Source organism: Rana temporaria, chromosome 13, assembly GCF_905171775.1.
Source record: "Rana temporaria chromosome 13, aRanTem1.1, whole genome shotgun sequence".
NCBI lineage: Eukaryota > Metazoa > Chordata > Amphibia > Anura > Ranidae > Rana > Rana temporaria.
The window spans coordinates 118432605-118442049 of NC_053501.1; positions in this window are offsets into that span (position 1 = coordinate 118432605).

The window sequence follows — 9445 nt, forward strand, 5'->3', positions numbered from 1 at the left end:
GATTGCCTCCGCACCCCTTTCTATACCGCTCCCCTCTGCACCCCTTTCTATACCGCTCCCCTCCGCACCCCTTTCTATACCGCTCCCCTCCGCACCCCTTTCTATACCGCTCCCCTCCGCACCCCTTTCTATACCGCTCCCCTCCGCACCCCTTTCTATACCGCTCCCCTCCGCACCCCTTTCTATACCGCTCCCCTCCGCACCCCTTTCTATACCGCTCCCCTCCGCACCCCTTTCTATACCGCTCCCCTCCGCACCCCTTTCTATACCGCTCCCCTCCGCACCCCTTTCTATACCGCTCCCCTCCGCACCCCTTTCTCTACCGCTCCCCCTCTGCACCCCTTTCTCTACCGCTCCCCCTCTGCACCCCTTTCTCTACCGCTCCCCTCCGCACCCCTTCCTATACCGCTCCCCTCCGCACCCCTTCCTATACCGCTCCCCTCTGCACCCCTTTCTATACCGCTCCCCTCCGCACCCCTTTCTATACCGCTCCCCTCTGCACCCCTTTCTATACCGCTCTCCTCTGCACCCCTTTCTATACCGCTCCCCTCCGCACCCCCGCCATCTACCTTTCAACCCACTTTCCTTGTTCTCTACAGCACCCCATCATCTATTGCTCCCCTCTGCACCCCTTGTATACTGCTCCTCACCCCGTCATATACTGCACCCCTCTGCACCCCGTCATGTACTGCTCCCCTCTGCACCCCTTGTATACTGCTCTGCACCCCATCATCTACTGCTTCCCTCTGCACCCCTTGTATACTGCTCCGCACCCCATCATCTACTGCTTCCCTCTGCACCCCTTGTATACTGCTCCGCACCCCATCATCTACTGCTTCCCTCTGCACCCCTTGTATACTGCTCCTCACCCCATCATCTACTGCTCCTCGTCATCTACTGCTCCCCTCTGCACCCCGTCATCTACTTCACCCGTCATCTACTGCACCCCGTCATCTACTGCACCCCGTCATCTACTGCACCCCGTCATCTACTGCACCCCGTCATCTACTGCACCCCTCTACACCCCTTGTATACTGCTCCTCACCCCATCATCTACTGCTCCTCATCATCTACTGCTCCCCTCTGCACCCCGTCATCTACTGCACCCGCCATCTACTGCACCCCGTCATCTACTGCGTCCCTCTGCACCCCGTCATCTACTGCACCCCGTCATCTACTGCACCCCTCTGCACCCCGTCATCTACTGCACCCCATCATCTACTGCACCCCTCTGCACCCCTTGTATACCGCTCCGCACCCCGTCATCTACTGCTCCCCTCTGCACCCCATCATCTACTGCTCCCCTTCCTATACTGCTCCCCACTGTCTACCACTCATCTCTGCACCCCTTTCTATACTGCTCCCCTCTGCACCCCATCATCTACTGCTCCCCTCTGTCTACCATTCATCTCTGCACCCCTTTCTATACTGCTCAGTGCTCCCCTCAGCGACCCCTTGTATACCACTCCCTTCTGCACCCCACTGTCTACCACTCATCTCTGCACCCCTTTCCATACTGCTCCCCTCTGCACCCCACTGTCTACCCCTCACCTCTGCACCTGTCAGGCTAGGAGCAGATAACAGGTAACAGTTCAGGTGTGCTGATTATGCAAAGAACAAGAGCACATACCATGAGCAGGTCAGCTGGGACTTGTAGTTCACCGCTGCAGATAAAGGGTAGTCTAGGCAAGCCGAGTCATACACAGGTAGATCAGAGTCCAAACGGTACCCAATCAGAAGCGAGCATGCTGGGTCTTACACAAAGAACACAGAGCAGCTCTCAGCTGATCAAACAGTGACACTCTATCACAAGCACTGATTGGAGGATGATACAGGTGATTTAAAGGTAAGCTGGCCAATCATTGTTTCCCAGGCAAGGGCAGTGTCAGTTGAGTTGTGCTGGGTCCTAAAGGGATCCTAGTACTGACAGCGCCCCTTTCTATACTGCACCTCACTGTCTACCACTCACATCTGCACCCCTTTCAATACTGCTTCCCTCTGAACCCCATCATCTACTGCTCACCTCTGCACCCCACTGTCTACCGCTCACCTCTGCACCCCTTTCTATACTGCTCCCATCTGCACCCCCTTGTCTACTACGCACCTCTGCACCCCTTTCTATACCGCTCCCCTCTGCACCCCTTTCTATACCGCTCCCCTCTGCACCCCTTTCTATACCACTCCGCAACCCATCATCTACTGCTCCCCTTCCTATACTGCTCCCCACTGTCTACCACTCATCTCTGCACCCCTTTCTATACTGTTCCTCTCTGCACCCCTTGTATACCACTCCCCTCTGCACCCCTTTCTATACCACTCCCCTCTGCACCCCTTGTATACCACTCCGCACCCCATCATCTACTGCTCCCCTTCCTATACTGCTCCCCTCTGCACCCCTTTCTATCTGTGGGGGGTGAAGGGGTGAAGGTTATGGTTGGGTTTATGGTGGAGAATGATGTAGAGGGGGTAGTGTCGGGGTGAAGGTTATGGTTGGGTTTATGGTAGAGGATGATGTAGAGGGGGTAGTGTTGGGGTGAAGGTTATGGTTGGGGATTATGGTGGAGGATGATGTAGAGGGGGTAGTATCGGGGTGAAGGTTATGGTTGGGTTTATGGTAGAGGATGATGTAGAGGGGGTAGTGTCGGGGTGAAGGTTATGGTTTAGGTTTATGATAGAGGATGATGTAGAGGGGTCATTTCGGGGTGAAGGTTATGGTTGGATTTTATGGTGGAGGATTTTATAAAGGGGTTAGTGTCGGGGTGAAGGTTATGGTTGGGTTTATGGTAGAGGATGATGTAGAGGGGTTAGTATCGGGGTGAAGGTTATGGTTGGGTTTATGGTAGAGGATGATGTAGAGGGGGTAGTGTTGGGGTGAAGGTTATGGTTGGGGTTTATGGTAGAGGATGATGTAGAGGGGTTAGTATTGGGGTGAAGGTTATGGTTGGGGTTTATGGTAGAGGATGATGTAGAGGGGTTAGTATCGGGGTGAAGGTTATGGTTGGGGTTTATGGTAGAGGATGATGTAGAGGGGTTAGTATCGGGGTGAAGGTTATGGTTGGGGTTTATGGTAGAGGATGATGTAGAGGGGTTAGTATCGGGGTGAAGGTTATGGTCGGGTTTATGGTAGAGGATGATGTAGAGGAGGTAGTATCGGGGTGAAGGTTATGGTTGGGTTTATGGTAGAGGATGATGTAGAGGGGTTAGTATCGGGGTGAAGGTTATGGTTGGGTTTATGGTAGAGGATGATGTAGAGGGGGTAGTGTCGGGGTGAAGGTTATGGTTGGGTTTATGGTGGAAAATGATGTAAAGGGGGGTAGTGTTGGGGTGAAGGTTATGGTTGGGTTTATGGTAGAGGATGATGTAGAGGGGGTTGTGTCGGGGTGCTGGTTATGGTTGGGTTTATGGTAGAGGATGATGTAGAGGGGGTAGTGTTGGGGTGAAGGTTATGGTTGGGTTTATGGTAGAGGATGATGTAGAGGGGGTAGTGTTTGGGGTGAAGGTTATGGTTGGGTTTATGGTAGAGGATGATGTAGAGGGGGTAGTGTCTGGGGTGAAGGTTATGGTTGGGTTTATGATAAAGGATGATGTAGAGGGGGTAGTGTCGGGGTGAAGGTTATGGTTGGGTTTATGGTAGAGGATGATGTAGAGGGGTTAGTATCGGGGTGAAGGTTATGGTTGGGGTTTATGGTAGAGGATGATGTAGAGGGGTTAGTATCGGGGTGAAGGTTATGGTTGGGGTTTATGGTAGAGGATGATGTAGAGGGGTTAGTATCGGGGTGAAGGTTATGGTTGGGGTTTATGGTAGAGGATGATGTAGAGGGGTTAGTATTGGGGTGAAGGTTATGGTCGGGTTTATGGTAGAGGATGATGTAGAGGAGGTAGTATCGGGGTGAAGGTTATGGTTGGGTTTATGGTGGAGGATGATGTAGAGGGGGTAGTATCGGGGTGAAGGTTATGGTTGGGTTTATGGTAGAGGATGATGTAGAGGGGTTAGTATCGGAGTGAAGGTTATGGTTGGGTTTATGGTAGAGGATGATGTAGAGGGGGTAGTGTCGGGGTGAAGGTTATGGTTGGGTTTATGGTGGAAAATGATGTAAAGGGGGGTAGTGTTGGGGTGAAGGTTATGGTTGGGTTTATGGTAGAGGATGATGTAGAGGGGGTAGTGTCGGGGTGCTGGTTATGGTTGGGTTTATGGTAGAGGATGATGTAGAGGGGGTAGTGTTGGGGTGAAGGTTATGGTTGGGTTTATGGTAGAGGATGATGTAGAGGGGGTAGTGTTTGGGGTGAAGGTTATGGTTGGGTTTATGGTAGAGGATGATGTAGAGGGGGTAGTGTTTGGGGTGAAGGTTATGGTTGGGTTTATGATAAAGGATGATGTAGAGGGGGTAGGGTCGGGGTGAAGGTTATGGTTCGGTTTATGGTAGAGGATGATGTAGAGGGGTTAGTATCGGGGTGAAGGTCAAGACGTCGGGAGATTGTGAAGGTCATGTCTCCAGTTAAATGTTAGGGTTCAGTTTTTGGTTTGGGGGTGAAGGGTCAGGTTTAGAGGGTGTGAGTCTGGTGCTAGGTTTGAATTTGGGGTCCCCCTTGAAGTCGGAGGAACCTGGGAAGGTAAAACACAAGTAGGCTTCATTTGTCGCTATTTTGAGCCTGGCTGGGCGGGCGGAGTGCCCCTTTAATGCCGGTAAGAGTGACGGTGCCATTTTTAGCGTCTGTAGTCTGGGAAGCGCCGGTGACCCCCCCTCCCTCCCCCCAGAAGGGTTTCCTGGGGACACGATTGTGCTTAGAAAGGGGGAAAGTGGTGATGTGAGTCTGAGAAGTAGAGGGGGGGGAGGGGGCTGTGGTTTCCCTCCTCTGTCGTGTGACTGCGTCTGTGGTGGTGAGAGACGAGAGAACCCAACTTCATTTTCCATCGCGCTTCACACGGACAAAAGAGAGAGAGAGAGATGGCGGCCGAGATAACGCCGCTTGTGCGCCGCTTCCACCAGCGTGTGTGCCACCGGACAGATCTACTACTGACCCCTCCTCCCCAACATACATGATAAACTCCCCCCTCTTATATCTGGAGGGCGGTGATGTCACTCCTGTATAATATATCTTATATCTGGAGCAGAGGCGGCTCTAGGCTTTGTGAGGCCCTAAGTAAAACTTAGACACGGGGGGCCCACCACGCCCATAATGGCAAAAAAAAAAAAGGTCAAATCGATTCAGATTTTGACTAAATCGATTTTTTTTCCCCAGGACCGGCGCTGACATCGCGATGTTCCGGAGGAGCTGCGGGCAGGAGTTTTTAGGCGAGGTTGCGGCCGCTCCTCAGGATCAGCGGGGTGTCAATCAAGAATAAAAAAACGTGATTCGAATCGTAAATTCGGGGGAAAAAATCGCCCAGCTCTACTAGAGAGCGGTGATGTCACGCCTGTATCTTATATATATCTTATATATCAGGGTACCCACCGCGGTTTGGACAGCCGGCTGGCTTTGTCGCGGTGTTGGGTTTGTCGGGGAGCGATCGGCGACGGGGGATCCGGTGACGCGGCGGATCGGGTTTTGTGTTCTCGCTGATATTGGAGATCAGTTACAAGAATCTCAATTAACAGAAGCAGCCAGAACAGCGAGAGATCCAAGTGAACTTTTAATTAATTGCTCGATGGAGAAGATAAGGTTCCCGGGAAGGCGCCGTGATTGCCAGCTGGGCCGGGTTCAATCATCTCCGATTGGATTGCGAGGCGGAACTCTGCGTGGGAAATCCGGTGACCGCGCTAAATTTAGAGTATAAGCCCCCCCCCGCCCGCCGACCCCCACAACCACCGGGCAAGGGTTGTGGGGATGAGGCCCTTGTCCCCATTAACATGGGGACAAGGGGCTTTGGGGGGGGGGGGGGTCAGACCCCAAAGCATCCTCCCCATGTTGCGGGCATGTGGCCTGGTATGGTTCAGGAGGGGGTGGGGGCACTCTCTCGTCCCACCCCTCTTTTCCTGCGGCCTGCCAGGTTGCGTGCTCAGATAAGGGTCTGGTACGGATCTTTTGGGGGACCCCTACGCCATTTTTTTTTCATTCTGGCGCAGGGTTCCCCTTAAAATCAATACCAGACCTGAAGGGCCTGGTATGGAACTTGGGGGGACCCCCACACATTTTTTTAAAACAAAATTGGTTCGGGGTTCCCCTTACATTCCATACCAGACATGAAGGACCTGGTATGGGTTTTTGAGGGGACCCCTACACCATTTTTTTTTATTTTGGTGCAGGGTTCCCCTTAAAATCCATACCAGACCAGAAGGGCCTGGTATGGAATTTGGGGGAACCCCCATGCAATTTTTTTATTTTGGTTTGCGGTTCACCTTACTGGGGGAACCCATGCTGTTTTTTTCAATGGCTTTTATCACAGGAAACAAGCGCTACTTTACAGGCATACTATAGACCCCCCCCGAAGGACCTGGTATGGTTTTTTGGGGGGACCCCTACGCCTTTTTTTTTTTTTTGCCACAGGGTTCTCCTTGAAATCATTACCAGTCCTGAAGGGCCTGGTATGGAATTTGGGGGCACCCCCACGCATATTTAAAACAAATTGGTTGAGGGTTCCCCTTAAAATCCATACCAGACCTGAAGGACCTGGTATGGACTTTTGGGGGGACCCCTACGCCATTTTTTTTATTTTGGCACAGGGTTCTCCTTAAAATCATTACCAGTCCTGAAAGGCCTAGTATGGAATTTGGGGGAACCCCCATGCAATTTTTTTTATTTTGGCGCAGGGTTCCCCTTAAATCCATACCAGACCCAAAGGGCCTGGCATGCAATTTGGGGGAACCCCCATGCGATTTTTTTTATTTTGGTTTGGGGTTCCCCTTAATATTCATACCAGATCCAAAGGGCCTGGTAATGGACTGGGGGGGGGGGACCCATGCTGTTTTTTTCAATGGCTTTAATCACAGGAAACAAGCGCTACTTTACAGGCATACTATAGGGACCCCCCTCCCGAAGGGCCTGGTATGGATTTTTGGGGGGACCCCTATGCCTTTTTTTTAATTTTGGCACAGGGTTCCCCTTAAAATCCATACATGACCTGAAGGGTCTGGTATGGATTCTTGGGGGGACCCCCACGCAATTTTTTTTAATTTGGCACAGGGTTCCCCTTAAAATCCATACCAGACCTCAAGAGCCTGGTATGGAATTTTGGGGGGACCTCTACACCATTTTTTTCTTATTTTGGTGCAGGGTTACCCTTAAAATTTATACAAGACCTGAAGGGCCTGGTATGGATTTTTGGGGGGACCCCCCACGCATCTTTTTTTTTGGCGCAGGGTTCCGCTTAATATCCAAACCAGACCTGAAGGGCCTAGTATGGAATTTGGGGGGACCCCCACGCCATTTTTTTTCCATTTTGATTTGGGGTTCCCCTTAATATTCATACCAGATCCAAAGGGCCGGGTAATGGACTGGGGGGGAACCCATGCCATTTTTTTCAATGACTTTTATCACAGGAAACAAGCGCTACTTTACAGGCATACTATAGACACCCCCCCCCGGTACGAAAATTAAAGGAATATTTCACTTTTTTATTGTTTCACTTTAAGCATTATTAAAATGACAGGATACATAGAGGATACACTGAGTATATATACAGTACATAGAGGATACATGGCTAGCTTGTCTCCCATGGCCATTCATAGTCAGCTTGTCCCCCATGGCCATTCATAGTCAGCTTGTCCCCCATGGCCATTCATAGTCAGCTTGTCCCCCATGGCCATTCATGGTCAGCTTGTTCCCCTCGGCCATTCATAGACAGCTTGTCCCCCTCGGCCATTCATAGTCAGCTTGTTCCCCTCGGCCATTCATAGTCAGCTTGTTCCCCTCTGCCATTCATGGTCAGCTTGTCCCCCATGGCCATTCATAGTCAGCTTGTCCCCCTCGGCCATTCATAGTCAGCTTGTCCCCCTCTGCCATTCATGGTCAGCTTGTCCCCCTCGGCCATTCATAGTCAGCTTGTCCCCCTCGGCCATTCATAAACAGCTTGTCCCCCCCAGCCATTTACAGTCAGCTTGTTCCCCTCGGCCATCCATAGTCAGCTTGTCCCCCTCGGCCATTCATAGTCAGCTTGTCCCCCTCGGCCATTTATAGTCAGCTTGTCCCCCTCGGTCATTCATAGTCAGCTTGTCCCCCTCGGCCATTCATGGTCAGCTTGTCCCCCTCGGCCATTCAAGGTCAGCTTGTCCCCCATGACCATTCATAGTCAGCTTGTCCCCCTCGGCCATTCATAATCAGCTTGTCCCCCTCGGCCATTCATACACAGCTTGTCCCCCTCGGCCATTCATAGTCAGCTTGTCCCCCTCGGCCATTCATGGTCAGCTTGTCCCCCTCGGCCATTCATGGTCAGCTTGTTCCCCTCGGCCATTCATGGTCAGCTTGTCCCCCATGGCCATTCATGGTCAGCTTGTTCCCCTCGGCCATTCATAGTCAGCTTGTCCCCCTCGGCCATTCATGGTCAGCTTGTTCCCCTCGACCATTCATAGTCAGCTTGTCCCCCTCGGTCATTCATAGTCAGCTTGTCCCCCTCGGTCATTCATGGTCAGCTTGTCCCCCTCGGCCATTCATGGTCAGCTTGTCCCCCTCGGCCATTCATGGTCAGCTTGTCCCCCATGGCCATTCATGGTCAGCTTGTCCCCCTCAGCCATTCATAGTCAGCTTGTCCCCCTCGGCCATTCATAGTCAGCTTGTCCCCCTCGGCCATTCATAGTCAGCTTGTCCCCCATGGCCATTCATAGTCAGCTTGTCCCCCTCGGCCATTCATGGTCAGCTTGTCCCCCTCGGCCATTCATAGTCAGCTTGTTCCCCTCGGCCATTCATGGTCAGCTTGTCCCCCATGGCCACTTGTCCCCCTCAGCCATTCATGGTCAGCTTGTCCCCCTCGGCCATTCATGGTCAGCTTGTCCCCCTCGGCCATTCATGGTCAGCTTGTCCCCCATGGCCACTTGTCCCCCTCAGCCATTCATGGTCAGCTTGTCCCCCTCGGCCATTCATGGTCAGCTTGTCCCCCTCGGCCATTCATAGTCAGCTTGTTCCCCTCTGCCATTCATAGTCAGCTTGTTCCCCTCGGCCATTCATAGTCAGCTTGTCTTGGCAGCCCGGCACTCCACCCACATGTTACATCTCAGGACTATGATGGGCCCTCCAGCAGGAGGATCTCCCTGCCATAAGTCCCGTTCCTCTTGGTGTCGTCTCACTCCTCATGCTGCACATTTTATTGTATATACAAAGTAATAAAGGAGTCCAGCAGGGATGGTGGGAACCTCTCGTGATGACAGAAATGACCTGAATGCCAGTCCCGGGTGGAGGGTCCCTCGAAGGGCTCTTCTTCTGGTTGGTGGTCGTTGCAGAGCCGGGCGGGGAACGGGTGAAACGCGGGTCAGGCGGCCGCTTATCAGCGATCTCCCCCCCCGAGAGATTGACT